The sequence below is a fragment of the Aotus nancymaae genome, unplaced genomic scaffold (assembly GCF_030222135.1).
Source record: "Aotus nancymaae isolate 86718 unplaced genomic scaffold, 86718_ANA_hifiasm-v0.15.2.pri h1tg000088l, whole genome shotgun sequence".
Classification (NCBI taxonomy): Eukaryota; Metazoa; Chordata; class Mammalia; order Primates; family Aotidae; genus Aotus; species Aotus nancymaae.
Window position 1 is genome coordinate 13684591 of NW_026988503.1, and position 23189 is coordinate 13707779.

Sequence of the window (23189 nt, forward strand, 5' to 3'; positions counted from 1 at the left end):
ACCTTTTTCTCCACTTATGTTTGGATTCCCAGATGTGTTCTTGGGACCTGCAGTTACTCTGCCAGTGACCTCTGGAAGCACAGGGCACTGCTACACGTTGCTTTACACTCAATATGCTTTTGAAGCCACAAGCCAGGAGTATCTTAATGTGAACCAAAATAACTAAAAAGCCAGGTCAGCAATCATTTTAGCAATAAATGTCTGCTTCATTATATTGTGAACTCTCTCTCTAATGAATTCCCCTTTCAAAGGATTTTATGTGAAGCATGTGACAAGCAGTATATTCTGTTTCTGAATTAGCAGGGAAATTCAAAGAGCTTGGCATCTGTGGCATGCAGGTGGCTGATTTATCATTTCCTTTCTGGCTAAGCTACATCTGAGGTTTCTTTATTGTTACTTTATCACAAGATAGGATTTTCCTTCTTGACCACTCTTAGTATCATAAGAATATAAATGTCCAAAGCCCTGAAAAATCTTTTTACTTTTTATTTTGTTGAGTTATATTTGTTTTCTTTCACTTATATTTAAACAACTAGCATCAATGCATTCTGATGTAATCCTAGGAGGAGCTCATTTTCCCTCTTGTATCTCAGTGTTTAATGTCTGTCTTCTAGGTTAATGAGAGCCGCCTGCTTCTGCACCCGGGATTCAGGTCTCTTGTGACAAGCAAGTAAGTGGTCTTGGATTTTTCCTGACATCTCCCTGAAGGAAATCCTCGCTGTGTGGCTGCACAGCTCTGGCATACAGGCCGAATTAGAGGACAAGTTAGAAAGTACAGAGCCCCAGACTCACAGAAATAAGTCATTCCTTAGCACCCTTGAAACAAAATTTCTTAGAGTTTCAGGAAGGCCAGTTCACGGGGAGGTGTTTGGTATATAGAAGCTATAAATTTACTTTTATTCCCCTACTCTCTCTCTCTCTCTCTCTCTCTCTCTCTCTATATATATGGTATAAAATTAATAAAAATTAATAAAAGTTATAAAATTTACTTTTATTCCCCCACTCTCTCTATATATACATATACATGTGTGTGTGTATATATGTATACATATGTATATATATAGAGTATATATATGTATTTTTTTTACCTTCACTAGCTCTGTCTTAAAAACAGAATGATTTAAATTCCCTTTTAAAAAATTCTATGATTCCTATTTTTGAGAGAAATTGTGAGTGACCAAGATTTTCTCTTTTCACTTCAAATTACCTATGTTGACTAGGTATCAGTGGCTTTTAGGTTTATGGTTCATACCTCCACAGTCACTTTCAAACTTACTGTAACTAGGCCTTGTTAAAAAAAAAAAAAAAAAGGCAGCAAGCTGATGAGCTCTATGGGAAATTGGTACTTTCCTAAAGAGCAGAAGAACCAATCAAGAGGAGTGCCTTGACTATTTTTTTTTTAAAAAACAGAAAATAGTAACAACTTACTAATACTAGATCTATAATATAAGCAACCAAAGCAGTCTGTCACTTTATATTAAAAATTCTGTTTTTAACTGGTTATTCTAGTTCAATTCCTTTTGCAAAGTACATTGAGTATAAAAAGCCACTGTTTGTTAAAGTCCTAGAAGTAGAACTAATAATTTTTTACCGGTCTAGGATACCTGATCTTCCCTTTCAAATATGACTGTAGCCCTTGGTTTTACATTTAAAAATTACTTTCCAGAAATTTACAAATACCCATTGGATCTGTTAAAAGGATATTATGAATGTATAAGGTGTAGAGTCTCTGTAATATGATTTATGCCTGTTTATTATGCTTTGGTTTCACATAGGGTAAGATGTGATTACAAGGTAATGAAATGGGTTTTTGCATGTGACATGAGAAATCAGTTTTGTTACTTTATGTTTCAATAGTTTGACAGACATATTTTATAAAATGAGTAAAAGTTGCCAATGCAATTGCAAAGCTATGATCTGCACTTCGATGTCCTACACTAAAGAGGAGGCACAAGTAGAAATCATTTTAATGCTATGGGCACTTTGAACTGTCTAGTAAAATCTATGGACTTCTCCAAATAATTTTTTAAATTCTTAGAATGTGCAGATTTTCCAAGAAAATGAATTATGCTAGCATAGTGTTTATTCACTTTTCCCCACCATCACACTATTTGCTGCTACCTCTCAAATTGTTACCACAGACCCAGAAACAGCATACACAGGTACTTCTTAGAACCAGATTGAAAGCTCTTTCTTTTAAGGGATATATATATATATTTAGATGGAGTTTCACTTTGTCACCCAGGCTGGTGTGCAGTGGTGTGATCTCGGCTCACTGTAACTTCTGCCTCCTGGATTGAAGCAATTCTCCTGCTTCAGCCTCCTGAGGAGTTGGGATTACAGGTACCCCCTACCACGCCTGGCTAATTTTTGTATTTTTAGTAGAGACAGAGTTTTGCCATCTTGGCCAGGCTGATCTTGAACTCCTGACCTCAAGTGATCTTCCTACCTGGGCCTTCCAAAGTGCTGGGATTACAGGTGTGGGCCGTGTAATCACCCAGCCAAGGAACTTTCCTTTTTAATGATGTAGAAGAAAACCACTGGGTTAAGTGGTCTCTATATGCCATCTAGTTTAATCAACAGACATATCTATGAGGTAAAAACTATTATTACCCTCTCTTTACAAATGAGAACCAATGAATTCCAGGCACTAGTCCACAATCAGACCATAAATAAATGGTAGAGCCAGGATTTAAACTCAGGTTTATTTGACTCTACAGCCCACACTTTCATTCCTTTGCTATGCAAACTGTTTACTGCCAAAGTTACTCATAGCCCAAGGTTCTGTGTGTTTAAGTTAACAAGGATCATTTCCCACCTTTTGTTCCAATTTCCTCCACGCCTTCATCTACTTTCCATATACAACAAGAACACTATGCACAGTTTAAATAATATAATCAAAGACCTCCTGCTTAGACTAAATAAAATTCAATCTAAAAAGTCAAAAAAATATGGAAGAAACCAATATTATAAGCCCAACTCTCAGCAACTTCCTCTCTGCCCCACATATCTTCAGGATGTCTAATCTTTTCCTTTCTTCTGGCCCCTTCTGTTAGGAAGAAAGTTCTGATGATTGCTAACGTGTCCCTGTGCTACTTGTATTTGCAACAAAAATGTATATTTATGTTCTTTAGCTTGGTTCCTCTGCCTTTGTTAAAGCCATCTGAAGACAATGGTTTTCTTCTTTTTTTTAATTTTTTAAAAAAATATTTTATTGCACTTTAGGTTCTGGGGTACATGTGCAGAACATGCAGGATTGTTGCATAGGTACATACATAGCAATGTGGTTTGCTGCCTCCATCCCCATCACCTATATCTGGCATTTCTCCCAAGTTATCCCTCCCCAACTCCCTACACCCCACTGTCCCTGCCTTAGTTCCCCCCAACAGACCCCAGTGTATGATGCTCCCCTCCCTGTGTCCATGTGTTCTTACATTGTTCAACACTGCCTATGAGTGAGAACATGTGGTGTTTGATTTTCTGTTCTTATGTCAGTTTGCTGAGAATGATGGTTTCCAGAGTCATCCATGTCCCTACAAAGAACACAAACTCATCATTTGTTATGGCTGCATAGTATTCCATAGTGTATATATGCCACATTTTCCTTGTCCAGTCTGTCATCGATGGGCATTTGGGTTGGTTCCAGGTCTTTGCTATTGTAAACAGTGCTACAGTGAACATGCATGTGCATGCGTTTTTATGATAGAATGATTTATAATCCTTGGATATATACCCAGTAATGGGATTGCTGGGTCAAATGAAATATCTATTTTGAGGTCCTTGAGGAATCACCACACTGTCTTCCACAATGGTTGAACTAATTTACACTCCCACCAACAGTGTAAAAGTGTTCCTATTTCTCCACATCCTCTCCAGCATCTGTTGTCTCCAGATTTTTTAATGATCGCCATTCTAATTGGCATGAGATGATATCTCAATGTGGTTTTGATTTGCATTTCTCTAATGACCAGTGATGATGAGCATTTTTTCATGTTTGTTGGCCTCATATATGTCTTCTTTTGAAAAGTGTCTGTTCATATCCTTTGCTCACTATTGAATGGGTTTGTTTGTTTCTTGTAAATCTGTTTTAGTTCTTTATAGATTTTGGATATTAGCCCTTTATCAGATGGGTAGATTGCAAAAATTTTTTCCCATTCTGTTGGTTGCTGGTTCACTCTAGTGAGTGTTTCTTTCGCTGTGCAAATGCTCTGGAGTTTAATTAGATCCCATTTGTCTATTTTCGCTTTTGTTGCCAATGCTTTTGGTGTTTTAGTCATGAAGTCTTTGCCTATTCCTATGTCCTGAATGGTTTTGCCTAGGTTTTCTTCTAGGGTTTTTATGGTGTTAGGTCTTCTGTTTAAGTCTTTAATCCAACTGGAGTTAATTTTAGTGTAAGGCGTCAGGAAAGGGTCCAGTTTCTGCTTTCTGCACATGGCTAGCCAGTTTTCCCAGCACCATTTATTAAACAGGGAATCCTTTCCCCATTGCTTGTTTTTGTGAGGTTTGTCAAAGATCAGATGGTTGTAGATGTGTGGCGTTGACTCGGAGGCCTCTGTTCTGTTCCATTGGTTTATATCTCTGTTTTGGTACCAGTACAAAGCTGTTTTGATTACTGTAGCCTTGTAGTATAGTTTGAAGTCAGGTAGCGTGATGCTTCCAGCTTTGTTCTTTTTGCTTAGAATTAACTTGGCTATGTGGGCTCCCTTTTGATTCCATATGAAGTTTAAGATGTTTTTTTCCAGTTCTGTGAAGAGGGTAATAAGTAGCTTGATGAGGATAGCATTGAATGTATAAATTATGTTGGGCAGTATGGCCATTTTCATAATATTGATTCTTCCTAACCATGAGCATGGAATGTTTTTCCATCTGTTTGTGTCTTCTCTTATTTCCTTGAGCAGTGGTATGTAGTTCTCCTTGAAGAGGTCCTTTACAACCATTGTTAGTTGTATTCCTAGGTATTTTATTCTCTTGGTAGAAATTGTGAATGGGAGTTCATTCTTGATTTGGCTCTCTTTAAGTCTGTTATTGGTGTATAGGAATGTTTGTGATTTTTGCACATTGGTTTTGTCTCCTGAGACTTTGCTGAAGTTGCTTTTCAGTTTCAGAAGATTTTGGGCAGAGAAGTTGGAGTCTTCTAAATACACAATCATGTCATCTGCAAATAGAGACAATTTGACTTCCTCCTTTCCTAATTGAATACCCTTTATTTCTTTTTCCTGCCTGATTGTTAATGGCTAGAACTTCCAATACTATTTTGAATAGGAGTGGTGAGAGAGGGCATTCTTGTCTAGTGCCAGATTTCAGTTTCAAAGGGAATGCTTCCAGTTTTTGCCCATTCAGTATGATATTGGCTGTGGGTTTGTCGTAAATAGCTTCTATTATTTTGAGATATGTTCCATCGATACTTAGTTTATTGAGAGTTTTTAGCATAAAGGGCTGTTGAATTTTGTTGAAGGACTTCCCTGCATCTATTGAGGTAATCATGTGGTTTTTGTCTTTGGTTCTGTTTATGTGGTGAATTACGTTTATAGACTTAACATATGTTGAACCAGCCTTGCATCCCCGTGTTGAAGCCTACTTGATTGTGATGGATAAGCTTTTTGATGTGCTGTTGCAATCGGTTTGCCAGTATTTTATTGAAGATTTTTGCATCTATGTTCATCATGGATATTGGCCTGAAGTTTTCTTTTCTTGTTGAGTCTCTGCTGGGTTTTGGTATCGGGATGATGTTGGCCTCATAAAATGATTTGGGAAGGATTCCCTCTTTTTGGATTGTTTGGAAAAGTTACAGAAGGAGTGGTACCAGCTCTTCTTTGTGTGTCTGGTAGAATTCAGCTGTGAACCCATCTGGACCTGGACATATTTTGTTTGGTAGGCTATTAATTGCTGCCTCAACTTCAGCCCTTGTTATTGGTTTATTTAGGGCTTCAACTTCTTCCTGGTTTAGGCTTGGAAGGGTGCAAGTGTCCAGGAGTTTATCCATTTCTTGCAGGTTTACTAGTTTATGTGCATAGAGTTGTTTGTAGTAATCTCTGATGGTAGTTTGTATTTCTGTGGAATCTGTGGTGCTATCCCCTTTATCGTTTTTTATTGCATCTATTTGATTCTTTTCCCTTTTCTTTTTTATTAATCTGGCTAGTGGTCTATTTTGTTAATCTTTTCAAAAAACCAGCTCCTGGATTTATTGATTTTTTGAAGAGTTTTTTGTGTCTTTATCTCCTTTAGTTCTGCTCTGATCTTAGTTATTTCTTGTCTTCTGCTAGCTTTTCAATTTTTTGATCTTGCTTCTCTAGCTCTTTCAATTTTGATGATAGGGTGTCAACTTTAGATCTTTCCTTGCTTCTCATGTGGGCATTTATTGCTGTAAATTTTCCTCTAGACACTGCTTTAAATGTGTCCCAGAGATTCTGATATGTTGTATCTTCGTTCTCATTGGTTTTGAAGAACATCTTTATTTCTGCCTTCATTTCATTGTTTATCCAGTCAACATTCAAGAGCCAGTTGTTCAGTTTCCATGAAGTTGTGTGGTCCTGAGTTAGTTTCATAATCCTGAGTTCTAATTTAATGGCACTGTGGTCTGAGAGACTGTGATGAATTCCATTCTTTTGCATTTGCTGAGGAGTGATTTACTTCCAATTATCTGGTCAATTTTAGAGTAGGTGTGATGTGGTGCAGAGAATAATGTATATTCTGTGGATTTAGGGTGGAGAGTTCTGTAAATATCTATTAGGTTTTCTTGGTCTAGATCTGAGTTCAAGTCCTGGAGATCCTTGTTCATTTTCTGTCTTGTTGATCTGTCTAATATGGACAGTGGAGTGTTAAAGCCTCCCGTTATTATTGTGTGGGAGTCTAAGTCTCTGTAAGTCATTAAGAACTTCCTTTATGTATCTGGGTCCTCCTGTATTGGGTGAGTATATATTTAGGATCATTAGTTCTTCTTGTTGCACTGATCCTTTTACCATTATGTAATGCCCTTCTTTGTCTCTTTTAATCTTTGTTGGTTTAAAGTCTATTTTATCAGAGACCAGAATTTCAACACCTGCTTTATTTTTCCTTTATTTTTTTCTTTCCATTTGCTTGGAAAAGCTTCCTCCAACCTTTTATTTCGAGCCTATGTGTATCCTTGCATGTGAGATGGGTTTCCTGGATAGCGCACACCGATGAGTTTTGACTTTTTATCCAATTTGCCAGTCTGTGTCTTTTGATTGGGGCATTTAGCCCATTTACATTTAAGTTTAATATTGTTATGTGTGAATTTGACCCTGCTATTTTGATGCTAGCTGGTTGTTTTGCCCATTAGTTGATGCAGTTTCTCCTTTGTGTCGATGGTCTTTACCATTTGGTACATTTTTGGAGTGGCTGGTACTGGTTGTTCCTTTCTATGTTTAGTGCTTCTTTCAGGAGCTCTTGTAAGGCAGGCCTGGTGGTGACGAAATCACTGAGCAATTGCATGTTCGTAAAGGATTTTCTTTCTCCTTCGCTTATTTAGCTTGGTTTGGCTGGATATGAAATTCTAGGTTGAAAGTTCTTTTCTTGAAGGAGATTGAATATTGGACCCCACTCTCTTCTGCCTTGTAGGGCTTCTGCTGAGAGATCTGCTGTGAGTCTGATGGTGTTCCCTCTGTGGTTAACCCGACCTTTCTCTCTTGCTGCCCTTATCATTTTTTCCTTCATTTCAACCCTGGTGAATCTGACGATTATGTGCCTTGGGGTTGCTCTTCTTGAGGAATGTCTGTGTGGTGCTCTCTGTATTTCCCGGACTTGAATATTGACCTGCCTTGCTAAGTTGGGGAAGTTCTCCTGGATAATATCCTGAAGAGTGTTTTCCAGCTTGGCTTCATTCTCTTTGTCACATTCAGGTACACCTATCAAACGTAGATTAGGTCTTTTCACATAATCCCGTATTTCTTGGAGGGTTTGTTCATTTCTTTTTACCCTTTTTTGTCTAATCTTGCCTTCTCATTTTATTTCAGTGAGTTGATCTTCAATCTCTGATACCCTTTCTTCTGCTTGGTCCATTCGGCTATTGAAACTTGTATATGCTTTACAAAGCTCTCGTGTTGTGTTTTTCAGCTCCATCAGTTCATTCGTATTCCTCTCTAAGCTGCTTATTCTCATTAGCCTTTCGTGAAACCTTTTTTCAAGGTTCTTAGTTTCTTTGCATTGGATTAGAACATGATTTTTTAGCTCAGAGAAGTTTATTACCCACCTTCTGAAGCCTGTTTCTGTCAATTCATCAGACTCATTCTCCATCCAGGCTTGTTCCCTTGCTGATGAAGAGTTGTAATCCCTTGGAGGAGGAGAGGCTTTCTGATTTTGGGTGTTTTCATCCTTTTTGTGCTGGTTTCTTTCCATCTTTGTGGATTTATCCACCTGCGGTCTTTGCAGTTGGTGACTTTTGGATGGGGCCTCTGAGTGGACGTCCTTTTTGTTGATGATACAGTTATTTCTTTCTGTTTTTTAGTTTTCCTTCTAACAGTCAGGCTCCCCTGCTGTAGGACTGCTGGAAGTCCACTCCAGACCCTGCTTGCCTGGGGCTCACCTATGGTGGCTGCAGAACAGTAAGAGTTGCTGCCAGTTTCTTTTTTTGTTATCTTTGTCCCAGAAGGATATCCGCCAGATGTCAGCCTAAGCTCTCCTTTATGAGGTGTCTCTTTGGATATACGGGGGTCAGGGAGCTGCTTGAGGAGACAGTCTGTCCCTTATAGGAGCTCAAGTGCTGAGCTGTGAGCTCTGTTGTGCCATTCAGAGCTGCTGTGCAGGTACATTTAAGTCTGCTGCAGTGGAACTCATTACTGCCTTTTTTCCCAGGTGCTCTGTCCTGGGAAGGTGGGCCTTTATTTGTAAGTTCCTGATATGCTGCTGCATTTTTTCAGAGATACCCTGCCCAGCAAGGAGGTAGCCTAGTCACAATCTGACAGCAAAGGGGTTGCTGAGCTGCCATGGGCTCTGCCCAGCTGCTTTGTGAACTACATTGTGGTTTTGTTTATAGGGGTATAGTTAGAACTGGCTCGGTAATGGCAGTCTGCCTCAGGAATGGTGGATTGCCTCGGTAGTGGTAGACTGCCTTAGTAATGGCAGACGCCCTTACCCCCACAAAGCTGGACTGTCCTGGGTCCAGCTGTACTTGCTGTGAAACTCTCAATCCAGAGCGTTTCGGATTTCTGGTCTTTGTGGGGGTGGGACTTGCCGAGCCAGATCACCTGGCTCCCTGTTTCCGCCCCCTTTTTTTTCAGTAGAATGGGCAACTCTGTCTCCCAGGCGTTCCAGGTGCCAGTTGAAATGGTCACCCAGATTTGTGTGAGATTTTGTGCAGAGACACATTTTGCCAGCTGCAACAGCCATGCTAGAGACTCGTGGTGCTTTTCTGCCCAGAATCCCCTGGTCTCTGGGCAGTAAATACTTGTTTGGAAATGCAGTGATCACTCACCCTCTGTGTTCTCGCTGGGAACTGCACTCCAGAGCTTTTCCTTTTGGTCCACCTTGGATTGTCTCTGAAGACAATGGTTTTCTAAGTGGATGGTGATCATTTGTTTTGCTGAACATTTTGATGGATTTGGATATATATTTGTTGTAAGGGAAAGATTTCATTTCTTTTTTTCCTAAAGGGAACATAATTGGGAGAACTGCAGGCACCCTCAGAAGGAAGAATGAGAGAAGAGAGAACAAAGAAAGAAAAGACGAGATGTGAGACAGGTGCATGATATGTTAACACTTCTTTGTGCCCACAGATCTCCAATAAACTTGTTTTTTGTGGTGGTGGTGGTGAAAATGGTATAGTAGAGCATGTGTGAGTCCAGGAACTAGAACATAGCACATAGAGCAGAAATGTAATTGAAGGATTTTTGAATTGCCTGTCTAGGAATTAATAGACAGTGTCTTAGTCCATTTGTGCTGCTATAACAACATACCTGAGACTGGGTAATTATAGAAAACAGATGTTTATTTTCTCACAGTTGTGAAGGCTTGGAAGTCCAAGAACAATATGCCAGCAGGTTTGGTTATCTGGTAGGGGTTGTATCCTTAGGAGAGGAGGAACACTGAGTCCTCACAGGGCAGAAGGAGGAAGGACAAGCTAGAAGAACTTCCTTCATGAAACCCTTTCGTAAAGACACCTAATCCCACTCACAAGAGGAAGAGCTCTCATAACCTAATCACTACTTAAAGTCTCCATCTCCTAATACTATCACTTTGGCAAATACCTAAACCACTGAAGAAACCAAATATATGTTGCGTTTTAAGGGCCAGTATGGAGGCTAGATGACATCTGAATTTCACATTTAGAGGTGCTTACTGATAGGAATAACAAAAGAAATACACTCAAATGTGTTTGGTTTGAGATAGATGTCACTCCCATACTTCATATATAGAATCGTAGCACTTTTCTACTTATGCTGAAAACCAACCAGTTTTTAAAAATTCCTTTTATGTAGATGCAGTTGTATCTATAAAGCCATTCAACTCATAATTCTCTTTTTTGCCTCAACTTTCTCTAGAGCAATTTTTTCAGGACTAGCTTCTTCTGAAGAGTTTGTTTTGACTTCTTAGGTGAATTAGCTAGCAGATGGGGTGAAAAGGCATTGTGGAAAGCAGACGGAACATAAGCTTTGGCACCAGAAAGCTCTCTGCAGTTGGCCCTTTGGCCAGCTACAAGGTGTGTGATCTTCACTTTTCCAAGCTCCAGTTTTTTGTTGACAGGAATATCTCATAAGATTAAATTAAAATGTCATTTAAAATGTATATCACCACTCATTAAAACAAATTTACAAACAACAGAACTTAAATTTAACTAGTTTTAGTGGAAAAGAAAGTTATTAAAGATGGTTTTTACAATCTTTGAGAAGGCTAAAAAAATCAGACACAGTGGCCTCACAGTTAGGAAAACATTTCACGTTTTTGCTAGGCGTGTAAACTGCAGTACACACTGAAAGGCTGAGCAGGGGACACCTACTGCTATGAATCCTAGAATTGCAGGGTCCTGTGCCACGTTTCCCAAGCCTGCCAGGGAAAGAGGGTCCTCATACAATGAAGTCTCTGTGTTGAGGTTGGGAGGTAGGCTTCGTTGAGGTTGGGAAGCAGTCTTGGTTCCTACCTTGAGATGCAAGTCTCACAAACAGGGAAATTCTATGCATTTAATTAAGGTGTTTTTTTTTTGGTTGTTTGTTTTTGTTTTTTGAGATGGAGTCTCATGCTGTTGCCTAGGCTGAAGTGCAGCATCATAATCTCAGCTCACTGCAACCTCCACCTGCTGGGTTCAAGAGATTCTCCTATCTCAGCCTCCTGAATAGTTGGGATTACAGGCACGCACCACTATGCCTGGCTAATTTTTGTATTTTTTAGTAGAGATGGGTTCTCACCATGTTGGCCATGCTGGTCTTGAACTCCTGACCTCAAATGATCAGCCTGCCTTGGCCTCCCAAAGTGCTGGGATTACAGACGTGAGCCACCGCACCTGGCAGTTTAATTTTTTTATGGCTGTTGGCCACACACATGATATTCATTACAATCCAAAAATGCATGATAATGGCACAAAAGGAAAACTCAAAAAATGTATATTTACAAGGTATTATGAAAAGAGAATAAGACAAATTATATTACTCTTGATATGCATGCATATAGCCTTTCATTAGCTCTTTTATGTTTTTAAAGAAAGTATCAAGTACAAAATATTTCATTTTATTTATTTATTTAAAGAGCACACATGCAACAACCATGTGTCCTCTCGGAGCATGCATTGCAAGACAGTATACTGGGTATGTTGGATATCCTGTGTTTTTTTCTCCAGCTTCATTTACCACTCTCACCACCCTGCTCTGGGAATTAGGACTCTGATCTACCCAAGCAGGCTTCCTCTGACTTCTGGTTGAGTTGGGAATTGGGAGTACCAGCAGATCAGAAGGAGGAGGGAGAGAGAAGACAGAATATTTATTTCCCAGACCCTTATCTTGCAGGGAGGAGAGAACACTTTGGGTCTGCTGCATCTGACCTAAAGTCACAGATACTGTCAAGAAGGACAGCAAGTAGTGGGAAAGAAGATGGATTAAACTCTATGTCATTTAAAATGCTGTTCTACTATCTTTTGGTAGAGTCATCTGAAGATGGTAGGTTTCATTAAACATTCTCCATCTAAGCTTTCTCGAAACATTGTGGGTTTCTGCTCCACTGACTTCGTTAGCCTGAGGATGGTCACAGTTTCCCCTTTAACCAGTCCAGTGGTACTTTTTGTAGGTTCCCCATGTTCTGATGATGCCCCCAAAATAATGCCTTTAAAAAACTCTCTTCAAATTGTACAATGCGAATGTGCCCTTTCTTTTCTTTCTGGACTCTGATACCCTGAGAATGGATTTTTAAAAGATACTGTAGCATATATAGTAATATTTGTTTAGAATTTTAAAAAAATTTTGTTTCTACATCTTTTTTATTGAGATAGTTTAATTGAAAATGTGCATGCATGGAGGGAGAGTGTACCCAATAGGATTTTGGGAAAAGTAAGATTTCACTCCCAATAATTAATTTGGGGAGCATTTATTTGGTTTCTTTAATATTATAGGCTCTGAGCAAAAATTTCAAATACTGAGATGAATTTATAGCTATGTTCAGCTATCAGCCTTAAAGAGATAAGGTCCCAGAAAACTTAGAATTTATTTTTTACAGCAACTTTCCAGTACATAATAGCTATTGTAATGAAAATAATAGCTAGAATTATTTATATGGCTATAATAAATAATAAGAAAACATACAAACACCATCTTGATTTTTTAGTTTCTTTTGATGGTTATTTTGAATTCTGTAAAGTAATTCTGCAGGCAACTTTACAAAATTGCAACTTTGGAAATTCAAGAATATTTATTAAAAACAAACCATTCAATTTTATTTGGGCAACTCAGTTTTCATGAGAGTAAAGCTGAGGTTAACTGGTATGTAAAGTTAAAATTCCAACAGTGTATAAGGATCATTCTCCCTCCAATTGTTTACAGGCATACACATTCACTCACACACACCCCCACACACTCACAGAGACACATTCGCACACTTACACTCACACATACTCAGTGAATAGCTCTTACAATTCTAACTTTATACCAGTGGTACTTTTGGTTCTGTACATATGTAAATATATAAAATATGGGAACTCTTCCTGTCTCATAGTAAGATGAGGGTAATAGTAAGGGAAATATATAAATGTTTCCATCCAGACCATTATTTTATGCACATATCAAGCAAATATAATGTAATAGTGATAGTTTTAAAACCTTTCATAACCACTACCATTTTTATCACCCAGGTGTGCATGCAATAAGCGTTTTATAAAATATTTTCATATTCTGTAAGTTTTTCTTGCCTCTGAGGCTCCCCACCCATTTTGTCAATGGCAGTCGTCCCTCCAAGAGGAGGGCGGATACCATCTGGAACAAAGAGCGCATTGATCAGGTCTGCGTTTTAAAGCCAACTTAAAAAAATCTTCTAGCAAGAGACTTGAGCCTTTTAGTGAGTGAAAGAGTTGTTTTTCCTAAAATGCTGAAAAGAAACAAAAAGAGAGAAGAAAAAAAGAAAGTAAAAGAAGGAAGGAAAAGAAAAAAGGGAAAAAGACAAAGAAAAGGAAAAAAATCTCCCTTGTTCAAATATCAAAAGCAAAGATGGGGAATTTTGTCCATAAACCCCAAAAAGAGCGAAAGCAAAAGGAGAAAGTAGAGAGGCTCATGGTCAATGAGGCAGACACTGCGAGAGACCCAGGCAGGGAAAGAAGTGTATCCTGAGTTTACCCCTGAGGCTAAACCCTAGGGCATGGTGAAAGCAAGTATAGGTGGGTGTGGCTTTCAAAGGCTGTTAGAAAACATATAAAAGAGAAACTGCAGAATCCCAGAACAGTAGGATTTTTCTTCCTTGCCTGGGCACTGCCTGGGAAGATCAGATATCACCCCAGAGAAATGCTTCATCCAACGTGACACCTTGTAGACTAGCGCTACTCAAAGTGTGGTCCTGAGAAGGCGCTGGACTGTAATACTTTGTTAGACCTCTCATCTACACTGAGATAAGTTCTGAAGGGCACAATAAGGATCTGGAAACTTTTAAACCAATTTCATAGTCTCATGCCTCTTGAATCAAATAATTATTTATAAAAACCAGGGCCTATACTGTACACCTCTTTGTTATTTTGTTTGTAGTAGTTTTTATTGTATTTTACAAAAATATTGAACTGTAATGGGTTGAAAAGGAAAAACTCAATATAGATAATTTGAGAAGTGTTATTCTATTCATATTCTTATGGCCTCAGCCACCACACTATGTGGCCCATCTAAAAACAGAAATTTAGAGCACAGATAAAAAATACCAACAAAGTACAGCATATGCCATTTCTTCAGCAACATATGTCATTTGCTGAATTGAGAAGATGTGTTACAAGTGGCTAAGAGAGGGCTCATCCAGAGGGCTGAAAGTCCTGCTCCCCACTTCTCTTCTAACATTGCACACACCTGAGTCTCATGTGCCATGGGAGGAAGCCAAGACTATACGTATTTGACTGGTAGGGGACATAGGAGGCACCTGGATGGAGACTCCATGGGTCAGCTGTGGAACTAGAGCAGAGTGATCCCACTGCTAAAGGGCAGATGGCCTAAACCACTGCTGGAGGAAGGATTTAGCTGATACTCAGACAAGCTCATAGTGCTAGTGAGAGCTGAGGTAGGATGGAATCAGCATGAGAACAGCCCATGAGTCCACTAGACCCAGACTTTATTCTCACAGGACACCCAGAGACTGGCAGTTAGGGTATTTCTTCAGAGGTCAGTGAGGACCAAAAGGCCATCCATTCATTCCTGAGATCCCTGGGCATACATGCCTTCTAGCCCAGCAACTCATGGTCTTGCAAATTCCTGATACATCCAGAAACCATCTTGGGAATGCAGGTGGGGAAGAGTGGAAGGACTGAGGATTCACTTCAAAGTGACTGCCCCAAAGAAATTATACACTTCAATTCAACAGCCACGTTGTTCTCATTACCCAGAAGTATGGTAGCTTGAGAGCAAAATTACATAAAATGTAGGAAATAAAGAAATACATTTTTTTTAAAAAACCTGACTGGTAGTGCATAAATTATTAACCCTGCTGTACACTCAATAAATGGTGACAATAAAAACCATGCCTAGCATGTAGTACACTATTAATAAAGGCTTGCTGAAATATTAAGAGGAACTCCCATGAATATTACATCTCAAATATTGGCACACAAGCAGAATTAGGACGTATAGGACCTGTAGAAGCTCTCTCTACTTGCAGGGTGGCAGAATCACAACTTTGTTGCCTAATATTTTAAGTGAAGCAAGTGAATTGTGTAAGAGTCATAGCAATGGTGATTATCAATAACATCCTGAATAAGTGCTCAGATAGGAAGTTCTCCAAGTCATGGGAATGGGCTTTAGGAGAGAGGATTTGATATTTATTCACTTTTAGATTTGCTGGGCTTTCCAAAAGGATGGGATATAACAGGTCAGGGTGATCTGTCCCTGAACTCTACACGGAGACTTCATCTTAGTAATCCCAAGCCCTCTTTCAGGTATTGCCCGTGACTCTTGATGACATCTAGTAGGCAATGATAACTAGTCATTTTTTCAATAAACATTTATAGCATCTTAGTTAACTTTTGGGTGGGGAAGCCTTAAAGATAATTAAATGATTTTTAGATTTAAAGAGCATTCTTCCCACTCAAGGAGATCACATTGCAGTGGGGGAAACACAAAGGTAAACTGAGAGACGGAGCTGTGGTCATTGGCGTAATGAGAGAGCAGGGAGCTAAAGAGGAATGGACCTGGGGACACGGCTAACGTTTTCTAGGCTAGCTCAGGAAGGGTTTCCTGAGAAGGCCTAATTGGAATCTTTCGGGCTGAGCCCTGCATAATTCAGAGTTCAGAGTTCACCAAGGGTGGATGGTAGATTCAGTCAGGCTAGGGGAAGGAAGCAATGCGGAGAGAAAAAGCTGTATGTTTATATGGCAGTAGAATTGACCGGCTGGAGGAACTTGAGATGTTTCGGTGATTGGAGCATGAAGCATGAGTGTAGTTCATGCCCTGGCTATTAGGATAAGGCAAGTGTTAAGCGAGAGAACTGAACAAGTCTGCAGGATCATATTATGTGTCATGGAAGGGTTTAAAGATGGAGTCACCTGCCTGGATTTTGTCTTGGAAATTTTGTTCTAGAAATTAGATGGCAGGTAGGGTGGAGGGAAAAGACACAAGATTAAAGAGTGTAAAACCAGCTTGCAAAAGTCCTGGTGAGAGACGATAGTCAAGATCTTCCGATCGCCCAACTCAGACTTACTCAGATCTTGCTGAGGAAAAGGGGATCTCTTCACTTGCAAACTGGAAATAGAGATCATCAGAACTGGCTAATCTCAGGTCTGTCATGTAAATTCAATGTCACAGAGAGTTTCTACTTTTCTCTGTGGTTATACACCTCTCCTCTGGAAAAACTAAGAAACTGAGCAAATGGACCATTCTCTCAGTTTTTTAATCCCAAGGTGTTTTGCATATTAGTATTGTCCTTATCAAGATCAGCTTTACTGGAATCCTTATTAATTCGATTCCCTTTTGGTTCTGGAGTCCAACACACAGATGATTTTAGGTTTTATTCTATGGCACTAGAAACGCCATACCCATTTGGGTGCCACTATTTTATTTAATGCAGATATACTTGCATAATCTTTTTGTTTTTTAATATCTGACTCTTTTCCCTATCTGCATATCCTAATCAGGGTTGCAGTTTTCATTCCCAAAACGCCTTCTCTTATTAAATTATTTTTAAACTTTAAAAGAAGTGTGTGTGTTCCAGCTCAAATAGAGAGAGCCTGTTAGATGAGTTGAGTAGGGTACAAGGAGAGATGTATGTTCTGACATTTCTGTCTCCTGCATCATTTGTAAATCTTTTTTTTTTATATACACATTGGCCATTTCCAGTCTAAAGCTTTGGAAGCATAGAATGATGTCTGCAACATCAGTCTGTGTTAGTCATATCCTCTTGTAATGTAAAGTCCCGTAAAGCTCAGAATGTGCCTATATGGGTAAAACCCTTTCCCTTTTCTTCCCCTCTTTCCCTTCCTTTCTCATCCTAATCTTAGAATAAGTTTGGCTAGATCTTTTCATATTATGTTTCATACTCCTTGGTTAAGCAAATGTAAAATTCATGTCTACATATTCCCACGAAGCTCTTCCGCATACTCCTGAGACACCTCTCATAGTTTCTTTTTGATATAATCCTTCTTTTTCCATATTCTGATTTTGCATATCGCTGGATCTAATGCTACTTCTGAATCCTTGTGACTAGCCTGCCCCTCATTCTACTCTTGGGGGAAGCAGATAAATGCAGAGATGTAACTCAGAGGGACCCAGGAGTCGGAAAATCCAGGCTTCTCTGGCTCCTCTCAGATGGTTCCAATTGCTAGTATGACAGTCTTTGCCAAGCAGGGCATTAATTTTAACCATAGAAACCTGGCAAGTCGGGCAATTCAGCTTAACATTGCAATTCAGCAGTGGGAACTATTAGTTTTGGATCTGATTTTAAGTGGTCTCAGAATACCGGTTACAAACAGAAAGGGTTTCCTGAAGCCAAGTCATATGGTGGCCCTGTGTGTTTCCTTATCTGCCTTCAGCCAGGCTACCTGGGACCAGAGCATGTGCTTCTCTACTGCACACCATCTAATCCTATGAGAGGCAGTTGTCCAGCTCTGGTGTTAGTGAGTTTTATTTTCCTTTTTGCTTTCTTATTTCTTTATCTCCAAACTAACGCATGTACATTGTTGGAGGAAAGGAAAGAAAATACAAATAATTTGAAAACTCTTAAAAGTCTTTTGTATCTCCACCAAGCAAAAGCAATCCCTTTAATAACGTGGTGTTTATCCTTCCAGAAGAGGCAGTGTGGGGAGAAAGATGCAGAGGGAGGGAGAATTTTACTCGTGTTTTCTGTTTCCTTGGAACTGCTCCAAAGCAAAAGCACCAAAGCCCTGCTTTGGCCAGGACAGTATCCACTTTATCTTCGCTGCACAAGGATGGCTTACGCTCCACCGTGGAAGGGGTTGTTCAACCTTCCAAAACCCTGCAAACAAACTCACACCGCCTCTGAGGAACTGGGACTGCAAGGCTACTCTTGACACAGCCCCAACCCCTACCTGCGTTAGCTACATCTTTCTGGTTGCAAGGCATGGAGACTAATTTTCTTAGTAAAAAATGTGTATTTATTAATGTATACTTGTGTTTCAGATTTGCAATAAGCAATCTGTCTATGCTTCAGCACCCCCAAGGGCCAACTTCTCCCTGTTTTTCTCACACAAAATCCTTGGCTTCACTCAGCATGTCTGCTCTCCTCTCCTTTTTCTGTGGATGGGTCAACTCCCTAACCCCCATTCCATATCCAAATTATGGAAGGAATTAATCTGCTAGAAGCTGCTGTCTCTGTTTTCCAGAATTTTCTGAGTTAGGCAACCTCCTTAATCACTGGATAGACCTTTGGGTTAGGCATTTGCTCTGATCCGTTTAGTGGTAGCAGTTGTTCAAAAAAAATGGAGTAGGGCTTCTTTCCTAAAGGAGCAGGGTCGGAAATGTTTAAGTGCAGCAGGCAGCAAGACCAGCGTGTTCAAAAATGAGAGTGCCAATAAAATAGCTGGTAAAGGAAGGGAGGAAAAGATTTGAGTTAAAGTTATTTAAAAGTTGAAAATGACAAGATAGAACTAGTGATTGATTATTAAACTCTTAGTTTTCTGGCTTGGATAAATGGGTTAGGTGGGGTTTCATTAAGAAAGACAAGAGCTATAAAAGAGACAATTTGGGAATTTATATCTGGGCATATTTAGTTAGAAGAATATGTGGGTCATCTAGGAGATGATATCTCTTTGCAAATACTGATACAAATCTAGAGCTGAGGGTAGTGATCTTGCTGGAGATTAGACTTGGGTGTCATTACACATGGATTGTGGATGTCAATCTATTGCTTGAGAACTTCTGCTCTCTCTATCCTGGAATAAGGCTAGATGCAAGAAGATGATGGCAAATTGAACTTTGGAGGGAACACTATTCCTTTGTAGAGATATTTCAACTTATCAGATTTGTAAATTAATTACATGAATAGTAAAAAATCAAGCATCAATACTTTCATATATTTTTTAAATAAGACTATTATGGTCCACTGTGATTCTTAATGGAGTCTAAGGCAACCTGGCTACTAGGATAAGGCAAGTAAAGGTAATGCTTATGAATTACAGCTGCCATTGAGATGTATCATGGTAAAAATGTAGGACATATTATGATGTTATGCAATGTGAAAATTTGCACTGAACTTGGTGGAGATTGGCATGAAGTGACTCTTCTTGGCAAAGAAGGTTTAAAATGTCTTTCCCCTAGCCACAGGACACAAGAAATTAATTATGTCAGTGAAACACGGCTGCCAAGGAAAAGGCAGATCCAGTGCTCAGGTTACAGAGACAGAGAGCTACAGTACCACCCAGCCATTCCCATTGACCAATATAGGAGGCAATTTGCCAGTTTGTAAGACAGCTCTGTAAATATGTGGTCCCCCAAGACTCCGTTTTGAACAGTACATAAGTGGAGCCTCAGAAGCAAAGCCTGAATGATTGGTTGAAGAAAGGCCTTCCCAAAAAAAAAAAAAGATGCAAATACTACACAGACATCTTTGTTTTTTGAAAGCTCAAGATAGAAACTCCACAAAAGCACAAAGATGTCAGAAGCAAGTAGAGGTTTGGCAGTGCCTCTACTTCCATCACCACCACCATCATCACTACTGTAGAATGGGCTTTGAAATGATATAACTCTGGTTTTTAAATTCTGGATTTTTTATTTACTATGTGTATGACTTTGGGCAAGTTGTTAAACTTCATCTGTAAAATAAGGATGTTGCTTAGCATTGTTGCAAAATAGAGATAATGTATGTAAAGTACCTGGCATGGGGTGGTTTTGAAATGTTTGCAACTTTTTCTTTTTCAAATTTGTATAAATATAAGGGTTACAAGTGCAGTTTTGTTACATGGATATATTGTGTAATGATGAAGTTTGGGTTTTTGATGTAACCATCACCCCAATAATGTACATTGGACTCATCATTTACAATTGTTAATCCCCAAAAACTTTGTTAGTAAAAGCAAAAAATACCTGTAAGAAATCTTCTAGGTTCCCTTATAAAATTATTCTTCTCAATTTATTTTTCCTTAAGTTTGGAAATCTTTCAACTCTAAAATCTTTTCTGCATCATATAGGTTTTTAGGGATCTCACCCAATTATTTGAGGAGGATTTACTGCAGTTTTGATAGATACATAGAATACCTTGCCATTTTCTCTAAATCGTAAGTAATTTTCAGATCTAAAAACATGCTGAAGATTCTATTTTATGTATGAATCTGGCTATTACTTGAATGATTCAGAGACCTCAGTTTCTGCATGGCATCTGGCAGGACTTCAGGAATTTGAGGTTGGTGGATGATTGTACCATCATCACTGCATATTTGGGATTTTTGTGCTATTATACTGAGGATTGTGTAGCATCTTCCTAGCAACTTCTTTCTAGTTTGTTATTATTATTGCAAACATCAGATCTCAAGCCTTTTGAGTGTTGGGCTTTTTATGAAGCCAGCAGCCAGTCTAAAATAAATTACTAGACATATGCTGATAGCAGAAGATGACGATAGAGTTATTTTCCCATTTATCCTTTATTGTTATATTTAGAAAGTGAACTTCTGTGGACACTGACATATTTGCCTTTTATTTTTTTGGTTCTTGCTTGTAGCTTGCTCTGTGAATAGCCTAAAAATTTTTTTACTAGTGGTCATCTACCTTAGCTAGAGGGTAAATTCCCTAAGGACATAGACTGACAGAAAATTTGCTCAGTGTGGAGAAGGGAAATCACCAAATGCATTTTGTTGAATTAAACCAACTTAGTGAATTCATAATGAAAACAAATGGCAAAGTTTTATTGCACCAGGAAATGCTTTCAGATGAAGTTCTTTCTGACTAATATCTGGGATGATATGAAAAGTAACTTATTCTCCCAAGACAACTGGTATCTTTTCTTCTGAGACTCACTAGGCTTTCGGGAAATGCTAAGATGGAGTTTGAGGTTTGGAAGAGGCTCCTCTAGGCACATAGAAACCGAAGTGCATGTGTGACTTTCTTCTTACTCAAGTGTATTGAGTAAAGAAAAATATTATCTAAAACTTGATGTTGGCTAATTCTGACTTAATAAACACAATCTTGGACTTGTATGGACATGTAAAGCTTTGGTAGCCACATATAGCTGAGGACTAACTTCCTTTGGCCTGCCACCTGACTTTCTTGACCCTCACGTGGACACAGTGGAAGGACTAGACTATCTTTTTATTATTTAAAAGAAAATGGAAGAGTCAACCAAAACAAAAGCAGCTGGAGCTGAAACTCATTACTGGGCAGAGAGGTTGAGATCATGCTTAGCTGAGTTTGAAACCTACACCAAGGTCAAGGCCCAGGGTGGGCTATAAAAAGATAACTCTTTCCTCTAGGTTGTAGAGATTTTTATAATAGAAAGAAAGAATTGCCGAATGTGAACTGTGTCACCGGTAATTAGCAGCTCCCAAATGTGGTAAGCTGGGTTCCAGTTGCCTCGGAGGTAATGTCTGACACAGAGATGACAAGAGATGCAAGTTTATGAATATGAAATCTAAATTAAATAGTCACACTGAGGAGATCATTTTCCCTCTGTTTTTGCTTTGTGTTTTTGGTTATGATCTATTTCATTAACCTGAACTTCAAGTTTACACCATGGTACCCAACCACAAGATAAAATCTAGGGATATAATTGTCACGAAAAAATGTCTCATCTGTTTTCATTACCCATTCATTACAGGCCCTTCTTATTTTAGAATCCATTAAAAAAATTACAGTTGCTAGTTTACAGAATGTATTTTATAGCACTAACTATAATCATTGAATTTTGAGTGTTTTTAGAAGGAGTGATGGCTGTGTACTATTCTGGTTATCTTTGTTATAAAAACATTGACTTTACTTAGACGTTATGGGCTTTTCAAATATTTTAAAACAGTATTCAACAACAGACTCATTCAGTTTCATACAATTACCTTGGCTTCCATTCCCTACATTCCAGGCCACCACTTTTGAGTAGCCCATTTGTCTCCCTGCGACTCTGATATTTTCCTTCTTTTCTTTTCTTCCATTCTCTTTGTATTCCCATTCACCCCAAATTATCCCTTTCCTTCATCCACTGATCCAGGGATATGAGCTGCGTTGCTAATTTTAAAACAGGGAAAATGAAAAGTGTTGGTTCTAGAATGGTAATGAATGAGCCCACAGTGAGAAGAGGTGGTTTAGTCTACACTTTGTCTTTCTTGTGAGGCAGCATACCCACTGTGCACAGGATCGTGACAAACAAAATGAAATACAACACGATGCTTTGGCAGTTTATTTAATTTTGTGTGTTAGAACAAAACCAAGAACAGTTGTGAAATGAAAGCCAGTCTTCAAGAGTTTCTAAATGTTTGGCATCTGCCTCCTTGCCAATAATATACTAATGGGCACTTTTGTTCTGCTTTACAAACCTTGTCTAAGTCATTGTCGAAGTCTGTTTTGTGCTGCTATAAATTACTAAGATGGGGCAACTTACAATGAACAGAAATTTATTGGCTCACAGTTCAGGAGGCTGAGAAGTCCAAGGCTGAGGGGCTGGCGTTTGTTAAGGGCCTTCTTCTATGTCATCCCATAGTGGAAAGGCAAAGAAAGGGTGAGAGAGAACAAGAAGTGGCCGAACTTGTCCTTTCATGAGGAACCCACTCCTGCAATAACGAACCCGTTCATGTGATCATGGCATTAGTCCATTCATGAGGACAGAGCCCTCATGGCCTAATGTCCTCTTAAAGTTTCATCTCTTAATAATGTTACAGTGGTAAGTTTTCAGCACATGCTTTCTGGGGGACACATTCAAACCATAATAGTCACACACAATACGTAGCATTGGATGGAAAGTACAATTGTCCTTACTGCTTAGGACAGGAATAAAAAGTTTCAGGTCATGCAACAAATGGTAAAAAGAGGATTCCATCCATCCCCAAATCTAGTGACAGGATTTTCAGCTTTCAAACCACTAGGGCATATGCTTATTTGACTGTTGCGTTTTTATCTTATCATAATCTCTTAATTCAGGAAAAA

The 23189-nt window shown here is 39.0% G+C and overlaps 1 long non-coding RNA gene across 10 annotated transcripts in view; it reads left to right on the top strand.

Annotated features, from left to right (window-relative positions):
* LOC105730676 (uncharacterized) overlaps positions 1–23189 on the top strand; it is a 458472-nt gene that overhangs the window by 53721 nt on the left and 381562 nt on the right. For all 10 annotated transcript variants that reach the window (XR_010339742.1, XR_010339738.1, XR_010339744.1 and 7 more), the window contains one exon: positions 615–670. This is a non-coding gene — a long non-coding RNA (uncharacterized LOC105730676). The remainder of the gene's footprint in view (positions 1–614; positions 671–23189) is intronic.